Genomic DNA, 9724 nt, shown 5'->3' with positions numbered 1-9724 from the left:
AACGCCAAAACGTGACAAGTAACAAGGAACTCGTAACTGACCATACCGAGTCCTCGAAGGCAGACTTCGGTATATCTCGGCTCCTGAAACCTTCAACTGATGATAGCCTGAACGCAAGTCAATCTTAAGAAACACACAACACCTTGTAACTGATCAAACAGGTCATCAATACGGGCAAGGGATAACGGTTCTTCATTGTAACCTTGTTCAACTGGCGATAATCAATACACATACGCATAGAACCATCCTTCTTCTTCATAAATAAGACAGAAGCACCCCAAGGTGATACACTGGGCCAAATGAAACCCTTATCAAGCAATTCTTTTAACTTCTCCTTCAACTCCTTCAACTCAGGAGGAGCCATACGCTACGGAGGAATAGAAATGGGCTGAGTGCCCGGCAACAGATCATTGCCAAAATCAATATCTCTATCGGGCGGCATGCCCGGAAGATCAGCTGGAAACACATTAGAGAAATCCCGTACTACTGGGACTGAATCAATTGTAGGGGTATCAATACTAACATCTCTCACATAATCTAGATACCCGTCACGCCCCTTCTCAACCTACGCTGAGCCTTAAGGAATGAAATAACTCTACTGGAAGTATGATCTAAGGTACCCCTCCACTCTACTCGCGGTACACCTGGCATAGCCAGCGTTACGGTTTTCACGTGACAATCAAGAATAGCATAATGGGGTGAGAACCAGTCTATGCCCAAAATAACATCAAAGTCTACCATGCTGAGCAATAACAAATCGGCTCTGGTCTCAAAACCACTAAGAGCAATCAAACACGATCGATAAACGCGATCCACAACAAGAGAATCTCTAACATGAGTAGAAACATAAACAGGAGAACTCAAAGAATCTCGAGATACGCCCAAATGCGGGGGAAAATAAGAGGACACATAAGAATAAGTGGAGCCTGGATCGAATAAAATCGATGCATCTCAATGATAGACCAGGATAATGCATGTGATGACAGAATCGCAGGTGACAGCCTCGGTACGGGCAGGAAGGGCATATTATCTTGCTTGGTCTTCCCCTCTAAGGCGACCTCTACCTCCCCGACCTCCACCTCTAGCTGGCGGGGCGGGTGGGGTAGCAACTGGTGCTCAAAATCATAGCATGGAAACTCTGCGGAGCACGCTGTAGCTGAGAAGTTTGTGGAGGTGCACCCCTCCCAAGTCTAGGGCAATGTCTCACCACATGGCGTGTGTCGCCACACTCAAAACAACCCTGCTGATGACGTGGCTGTGGGAACTGTGCGGTACGGGTACTCTGAGACCCTTGAACACCTGAAACACTGTGCGAAGCCTGAAACACAAACTGAACTGGTTGACCCACAAAACCTCTACCATGCCGTACCCTACCACCAAAATAAGGACTAGTGGGTCTCTCTGGTCTACGAGGTCTCCTCGCCTCCCTGTACTCTCTCTCCTGGCCTCGTCTGTCCTCTCTCTCCCGGCGAGCGACCCATTCCACCTGCTGAAATGGGACCATAGGTTGTGTCGCAATGACACCCGGAACCCGACCAATGTGAACTCGTTGCTCTGAAGTAGGGGCGGTGGGAGTCTGTGTCACTCCCCCGATCTGTGAAGTAGTTGGTACAACCTGAATTAATCCTGCCTAAACCAATGTACCAAACATGCTTAAGGTCTCCTGAAGTGCTGGAGTAGTAGTGGCAGTAGACGCGTCAGGCGCCTGGGCTCCAGGTGGAACTGCTGGTGGCTCCTCGGTAGCAGCTCGCGCGGGTGCTCTGGCTGCACCGCGTGCGCGTCCTCGGCCCTACCCCGGCCCCGACCTCTGACGGCTCCAGTAAGGGGCGCGGGTGTCTGATCATCTCTAGTGGCACGTATCCTCACCATCAGTGAGAGAATGGAAAATAGAGGTTTAGGATTGTGATGTCGAAAATCTCGCACGACAAGGAAATCAAATGAAGTAAAATTTTCGTAACGGTTACATAGCCTCTCGTAGATAGGTACAGACGTCTCCGTACCGATCCGCGAGAATCTAATAAACCGGCTTGTGATTCATGACTCCTATGAACCTAGAGCTCTGATACCAACTTGTCACGACCCAAGTTCGCCCTCCGTGAACAGTCGTGATGGCACCTAGTCTCTACGACTAGGTAAGCCTAACAAATGCAGAAAAAGAAACGATTGCGGAAAGAAACTAATAAAAACCACGATAAGAAAATATAACAGTGTTCAGGATGCCGCTTGACATATAACAATACAAGATTTCCAACTGAACGCTCCCAAAACTCGGAATCCCATGAATCACAAGCTAAGAGTACATAAAAGGCTCTAACTCAGGAAATGTCCATCAACAAGGAAGATACAGAAGGGCTATACTAGTACAGAGAATAGAAAGGGACTCCTCGGTCTGCGGACGCGGCAGATATACCTCGAAGTCTCTATAGAAGCGCCTCGCCTCAAGGGTGATAAGACTGAGTAGAAGTACCTGGATCTGCACACGCAAAAACATGTGCAAGAAAGGGCATGAGTACACCACAGCGGTACCCACTAAGTTCCAAGCCTAACCTCGGTCGAGTAGTGACGAGGAATGTCAGGGCCCTACCGGTCATATACAATAATATATAAGGAAAATGAGCAGTAATAAAGAAATACAGATAATGTGAGAAACAACAACCACAATCAAGGCAAATAATCACAGAAGGTATAAAACTCAACATAGAGATAACAACCGGTGGTCTACTAGGATCCCGTCCTGTAGCCCCAAAAGTAAATAATCAATGGATCTCCCGGGTGCTGTCCCGTAGTCCATATCACTGTACAGGGAGATCTACCGGAATACCACATCCGTAGTCCCAAATAAACAGACAAGGGGGATCTATCGGGAACCGCTCGTAGTCCCAATGTAAACACGTAGCAACAACACAAGAATAATCAACTCAAACCAATTTAATATCAAAATAGACAGGTAATTCTAACCTAGCATGCTGCACAGAGTTCAGATAAGGCAGTTTGAGAAAGTAAGCAATTTAGTCATTTAGGCATGCTTTCCTAAGCTAACAGTATGCTCAAAGTTCAAGTAGTGTAAACAGTAAAGTAAAATACAAAATATAGGTACTTAAATGAAAAACAGCATTTTCAACAACCAGCACAAGTACGCGCTCGTCACCTCACGTATAGGGCATTTCAAATATCACAGTACCAAACCTAAGGGGAGTTTCCCCACACGAGGTTAGACAAGCTACTTACTTCGAACCAGCTCAATCAAATCTATACCACGTTTTGCCACGAGTGTCCGACTCCAAATGGCCCAAATTTATTCAAAGTAATTGCATAATGTAAATAACACTTCAAGTAGATAATTCAACTAATAAATTCTAAGCTAATACGCGAAATTAGGAAAAATGACCAAAACGCCCCCCGGGCCCACATCTCGGAATCCGACCAAAGTCTCAAAATCCGACAACCCATTTAATTACGAGACTTCCCATACTAGTTTCACTCAATTCCGACTCCGAATCGGCTTTCAAATCCCAAAAATTCATTTTCTGAAGTTCCACAATTTTTCCCAAATTTTCATCCCAAATCTCTACTCAAATGATGAATCCAACGTTAGAATCATGCATTTTAGCCAAAAATTGAGTTAGAATCACTTACCCCGATGGTTTTCTTTAAAATCCCTCGAAAAATCGCCAAAGCCCGAGCTCTCTAGGTCAAAATATGAAATAAAACCCCAATTCTCGTATTTATAATGCACCTTCCGGATTCCCTAACCGCTGACCGCTGACCGCTGACCGCGGTAAATCCACCGCTACAGCGGAAAATGTTGACTGCAGTGACAGGATTTAGTATTTTTGCCATATCTTTCTCTACACATCTCCAAATCATGATTTCTTTATCTTTCTGCAAACTAGACACGAAGGGCTACAACTTTCGTTTTTGAATCATCTCAAATTCCTTGTAGATCAAAAGATATAGGCTTTCGAAGTCGGACCAGCGAACCTGCGGATTCTTCATAACTGCGGCCGCGGACCATTTTCCGCCCCAGCGGTAAAACCACTGCCTCCAGCGGTAAAACTTCCACCCCAGCTGTAAATATGAGCACCAGAACCATTGCCTGAGTTCCGGAAATGCCCGGACTTGCTCAAAACTCACCCGAAACGCGCCCGAGGCCCTCAGGATCTCAACCCAAACATACCAACACCTCCCATAACATCATTAAGACTTAGTCGAGCCTCCGAATCACTCCAAACAACACCAAAACACCAATTCAACTTCGGATTCAAGCTTAAGAACTTAGGAACTTTCAAATTCCACAAACGATGCTGAAACCTATCAATTCAACTCCGAATGACCTAAAATTTTGCACACACATCACAAATGACACTACGGACCTACTCCAATTTTCGGAATTCCATTCCGACCCCGATATCAAAATCTCACTATCGAACCGGAAACTTCAAAAATTCGACTTTCGGCATTTCAAGCCTAATTAAGCTACGGACCTCCAAAACACAATCCGAACACGCCCCTAAGCCCGAAATCACCCGACGGAGCTAACGGAACCAACATAATTCCATTCCGAGGCCGTCTTCACACTGCTCCGACTACGGTCCAAATTCTAAGGCTTAAGCTCTCATTTAGGAATTAAGTGTCTCAAAACTCTCCGAAACTCCAAACAAATCCTCCCGGCAAGTAACAATAGCAGAAACGAACATGGGGAATGCAGATAATAGGGGATCGGGGCGTTAATTCTCAAAACGATCGGCCAGGTCGTTACACAACGGCTGCACCACCACAAACATCAATAAGAAAGGGAAAAACAAGTGTAAAATCAACATTCAAAGGAGAGCTCCACTACGTTTTGTATTCCATTTCTCGGGGAAAGGCATGCATTCCGCCAGAATCAGGTCCGAAGTTAGCACTCGGATAAAACGGCCTTGCCAGCCTCGGTCATGGTCCTCATCGATGCTAGAGAATGGGGCTTTGCTGGCCTGACGCACAAGCTTTATCAGCCCCGCTCAGAATAGCCAGGGAATGTATAGCCGAAGTAGATAATCCACGGTGAACTGGCAACCATCGATTTTGCTCACGAAGAACCGGAGGAGGATCACAATCCTTCACATTAAAGGGTGGATCTGACCGAGGAAAACATCATACCTCTTGTAGAAATCAATGATGACTGGATCCAACGGACTCAATGTGAAGGGATAAGTGTAAACACTCAAGTATCCTTTAATATGGGTGGTAATGGCCTCCTCGGGGTCGGGGACCACTATGATTTTATTGGCCCAGTTGCAATCTATCTAGACAGTAGAGAGGATCTCCTCCGTGATCGAACAGATAAATCTCAAAAAGTCCTCACATTGACCCGGTATGGAAGAAGTTTTTTTAATTTTAAAATCGTTATTTACTGAGCAACCCCCAGGGACGAACATTTGCAACAGGGGTTCCTATACTGGTTAATAGACGGTAGCACGCGAAACAGTTTCTTCAACCTCAGTAGCCGGGCGCGAAGTAGAAGGTGTTTCTTTTTAGGGAACGGTTTTTGAGGTCTTTGCCATTTTCTTTAAAAATGGAAATAAAGGAAGAAAGGAAGTTGAAGGAGCGCACTTGATGATTTGGGATGCAGACGAGCAAAAGGTTCTCAGAAAAGATCTCAAAAAACCAGGATACAAGTGCTACAAGGAATTGAGAATTCTAAGGTACGAGGGTCGAAGGTTTGGATGTAAAGTTGGAATGAACAAAAGAAGAGGTATTTATTGTTTTTCAACGACGGTACGCATCCAGGAGTGGCCGACCGACAACTGGCGAGCATTTAATGCCATTAAGACTTGACTGATGATACGTTTCATTCGTTTTGTCATTTCTGATGTGGCGTATGGAAGTCAGAATCGGAAGCTTATGTCGTTTCTCATCGTCTACTCTCCGAAAAACGAGGGGACTATTTGTATACGGGTAAAACCGGTCTCGTAGTACATCCCGATCTCCGACATGATAGGCCAAGCTCGAGATATGGTAACAGGGGGGTCTAGACAGAGGTAGGGATCTCATCAATTCTAAGTCCGGACCATAACACCCGCCCTCGAGGATATCGGGGTCATGATTCGGGATCGGTCCTGGCCTTGATCAACTTCGAAGAACGTTGTTAGGTATTCAAGCTCGGCCAACTGAAGGCCGTGATATCCGTGACCGACCGAATGCCACGGTGGAGATCTCAGCATATATCAGTGTGAGATCAGCAATCAGTTAATTAGGGGATTTTTATCTTTTATAGAGTTGTACCTAATTTAGGATTCCCCTACTATATAAAGGGGGTCTGATTACTTGTAAAATACATTGTAACACGCATTCCAAGCAATACATTATTTCTCTCTTTAAGCTTTTATTCAATTGTGTCCTGATACCGATCGAAGTGCATCTAGTTCGAGGGTGGCTAATCTCCCAAGAGTGTAACTGTTCAATTCGTGTGGTTTGAATTTACTTTATCATTGTTTATTTCAAATGCAACTTAATTTATCGCTGTTAATCTGCATATCCTTAAAACCACTTACAAATTCAATAATTATCCGATTTTGAGGGTAAACAATGTCAGAATTATTATTCAGTAGTATGCTTCTGTTCTATTTCTAAAATACACCAAAATAACTCGGAAATGAAAATTTCCAAAAGAACAATCTGATTGTAAAGCTGTTATATTCCAAATCAACAACAACAATAACAAACCCCGTTTAATTTTATATGTGTTGTTTGGGGAAGGTAGTTTATGCGCAATTATATTCCTACCCTACAAAGGTAGAAAGACTGTTTTCGATAAACCCTCGGTTTAATAAACGATAAAAATAAAGCAACAAGCTATAACAACATTAATATAATAAGTTAATGAAGCGAATGATATATAATTCGATTATCATCATTACTGCTCAATTAGATTTACTTATTCCCTCTAGTTAACTTTATTGAAAGAAACAAAAATTACTACTACTACTATCAACAAGAATATAAAAAACGTGACCAATGAAGTATCGTCTTGTACTCTCGCAGACGGAAATCACCAACAGAATGCACCACGTGGATCAAAAGATAATGTAAGAAACCGACCATCCAAAATGGAAAATCGTGTATGGGGTCCATTAAGTGGACGAAAGGACCCCACCGCTTCATTGACACCCCCACATGTTCGAGCAAAATGTAAATCTACAAATATTTGTAGGAGAGATTTCCTTAGGCTCATGCAAAAATATAGAGAAACATACATCATTAAAATACTATATATATATATATATATATATATATATAGGAGCGTCTCAATAAGTTTAGTGACCTCAAGCCAAACTTTAATGTGAGGCTTTTCTAAAAAAATCATATATATTTTTAGTTAGAAGTAGATTTTTCTAGCTTTTTGAGAATAAAATTACTTAAAATTTTTCGCGTAAACCATTTAATCTCTCATGTGCAGTATGATCTTNATTCAAGAAGTTGATAACTTTGTATTAAAAGAATTTTTTGATGTTTCAATATACTTATTGCAATGATAAAAACCTGAGGAAAAAAATAGAGTTTAAAAGTGTATTACATATTTACTAATGATTGATGTAATCCTTTTTTTATATAAAATATTTTACTTTTCTACTTTGAAATACTTGATTTTTTTTAAAAAAGATTTGGGGCCTCACGAAAAGAGTTGTGGTGGGATGGATAGCATATCTCCTTCTTTAATCAGAAGTATTCGGTTTCAGTATTTGGAATGGGAAAAAAAACCCTTATAAGGAACAATTCCCACTTTAATAGACTTTACACGGTACGAATTTGAATTAATCAATGTCTCAAATTAAATATCGTACATCAAATAAGAATTGGGGAACAAAAATTGGGACCCCCAAAATTCTGGGGCCTAAAGCCACCGCTTTAGTGGCTTTACCCTCTGGCCGCCCTTGTATATATATATTATATTAAAAGCACGATGGCCTTAGCAAAATGTCGTTCACCTTTTTTACCCTTTTAAAATAGAATTTACACTAGACAAAATAGTCATTTAAATATTTCTCTAATATTTAGTACTTTAAAGTCAAGTAAGACTTTACTTATTAAAATTTTCTTTATTTGAACAATTACACAGGAAATCCTAACATATAGGGCATCAAAATCAATTAAGTTAACCTTATACCATTCAAACAATTTGTTTATAATTTTTTCCCTTATTCCGCGTATATAGACATTAGGAATGTGCATTTATTAAGGATTTCAACGTTAGTTTATCATTTATTTATCGCCATCATCTAATTATTTTTAATTTTGGATACAAATTTTGTTCATGATATTTAATTATTTATTTAATAATAAAACTTTTAAATCAACTAAAATTTTAGCTATTAAATATCTCTTTATTTAAATTATGTAGACAATTATAATATTTATAATTTTAAATCAATTAAGATTTTAATTTTAACAAATTATATGCTATAAATGAGTTATCGTTAATTATGTTTTTTCTGTTTACAAAATATAGAAACTATAGTCAGCTTCCTATAATCAATAATTACAATAATAAGGTAATATCTAGAAACTATAGGAAGCTGTCACTTATTAGAATATTTTGTAAAAAGAAAAAAAATGATTAACAAACTCATTTAGAGTAAATAATTTATTTAAAGTAAAATCTTAATCGATTTAAAATTATAAATATCAGGAACTACATGCCAGCTTCATCGTGATAAAAGTAATTCTTTTACTTGTTTGTTCGTCATTAAGGTATAAAAATAACAATAATTTTCATAAGATATTATTATAAAACTCTAGGGAATATTAATATTTTTTATTGATCGGCAAATGTATTAAAGTCTAAATATAAAATATAACGAGGATTTGACAAATCATTGAATATTGGACCTAATTCAACTCCAAAAGTTAACTTATGAGATAAGGACTGTCCAAGACCATATAAAGAGTTTCAATTTCCCTTTTCATTACCGATGTAAGATTAAATATCCCCTGCACGTCCAAGACTGAATATTTATAGCGTAGACAATATAAAATGGGGGACTAACATCATTAACATTGAATTGAGCCGGGCCTAACTCTAATATCATGACCCAAAAAAAAATTAAGCCTAACTCAACCCTATTTTTCATATTATGCTAATTGGTCATTTTAACCATTTTCCTTCGTCATAGTATTAAAAAAAAATAATGAATTATGCACAACCTTTCTAGTGATCTTTATACCAGCCCTCTTGTTTTACTAATTACTAAAGTCCCCTTATTATGGTACTGTATACGGTAGAAATTAGGGTTACCCGATTTCACTATTTGGTCGAGATAGGAATGGCACGTCGAAGAGATAGCACGTCGAGTTCGAACTCGAAGCCTTTTTCAGATCGATGTCGACACCAATCGAGGCCAGAAAGGGACAGACTCCGAATAACATCGGAATAGTTTTATAACGGTAAGGGCAAGATATCCGCGATTGCTCGAGGATCGTGGCGTAAATCTCGGAATGGATCAATCTATGACGGTTAATCAGTTGTTAATGTGATTTCCTACTGTAATTAGAAGTATACGTTAATTAGGACTACTTTATTATATAAAGAGGAATTCCATTCATTTGTAAGGATCATTATTCACTGAGAAGAATATATACGCCCATTACTTTCTTGCTATTTCGTTCTACTGTTCATCTAAGTTGCTTTACCATTTGCTATTTTTGCTATCATACCTCAACGCTATCACATGTCGGGGTCGAAATT

The sequence above is a fragment of the Nicotiana attenuata genome, unplaced genomic scaffold (assembly GCF_001879085.1).
Source record: "Nicotiana attenuata strain UT unplaced genomic scaffold, NIATTr2, whole genome shotgun sequence".
Taxonomy (NCBI): Eukaryota; Viridiplantae; Streptophyta; class Magnoliopsida; order Solanales; family Solanaceae; genus Nicotiana; species Nicotiana attenuata.
The sequence above is the reverse complement of the archived record's forward strand: the minus strand, read 5'-3'. Positions refer to the sequence as shown.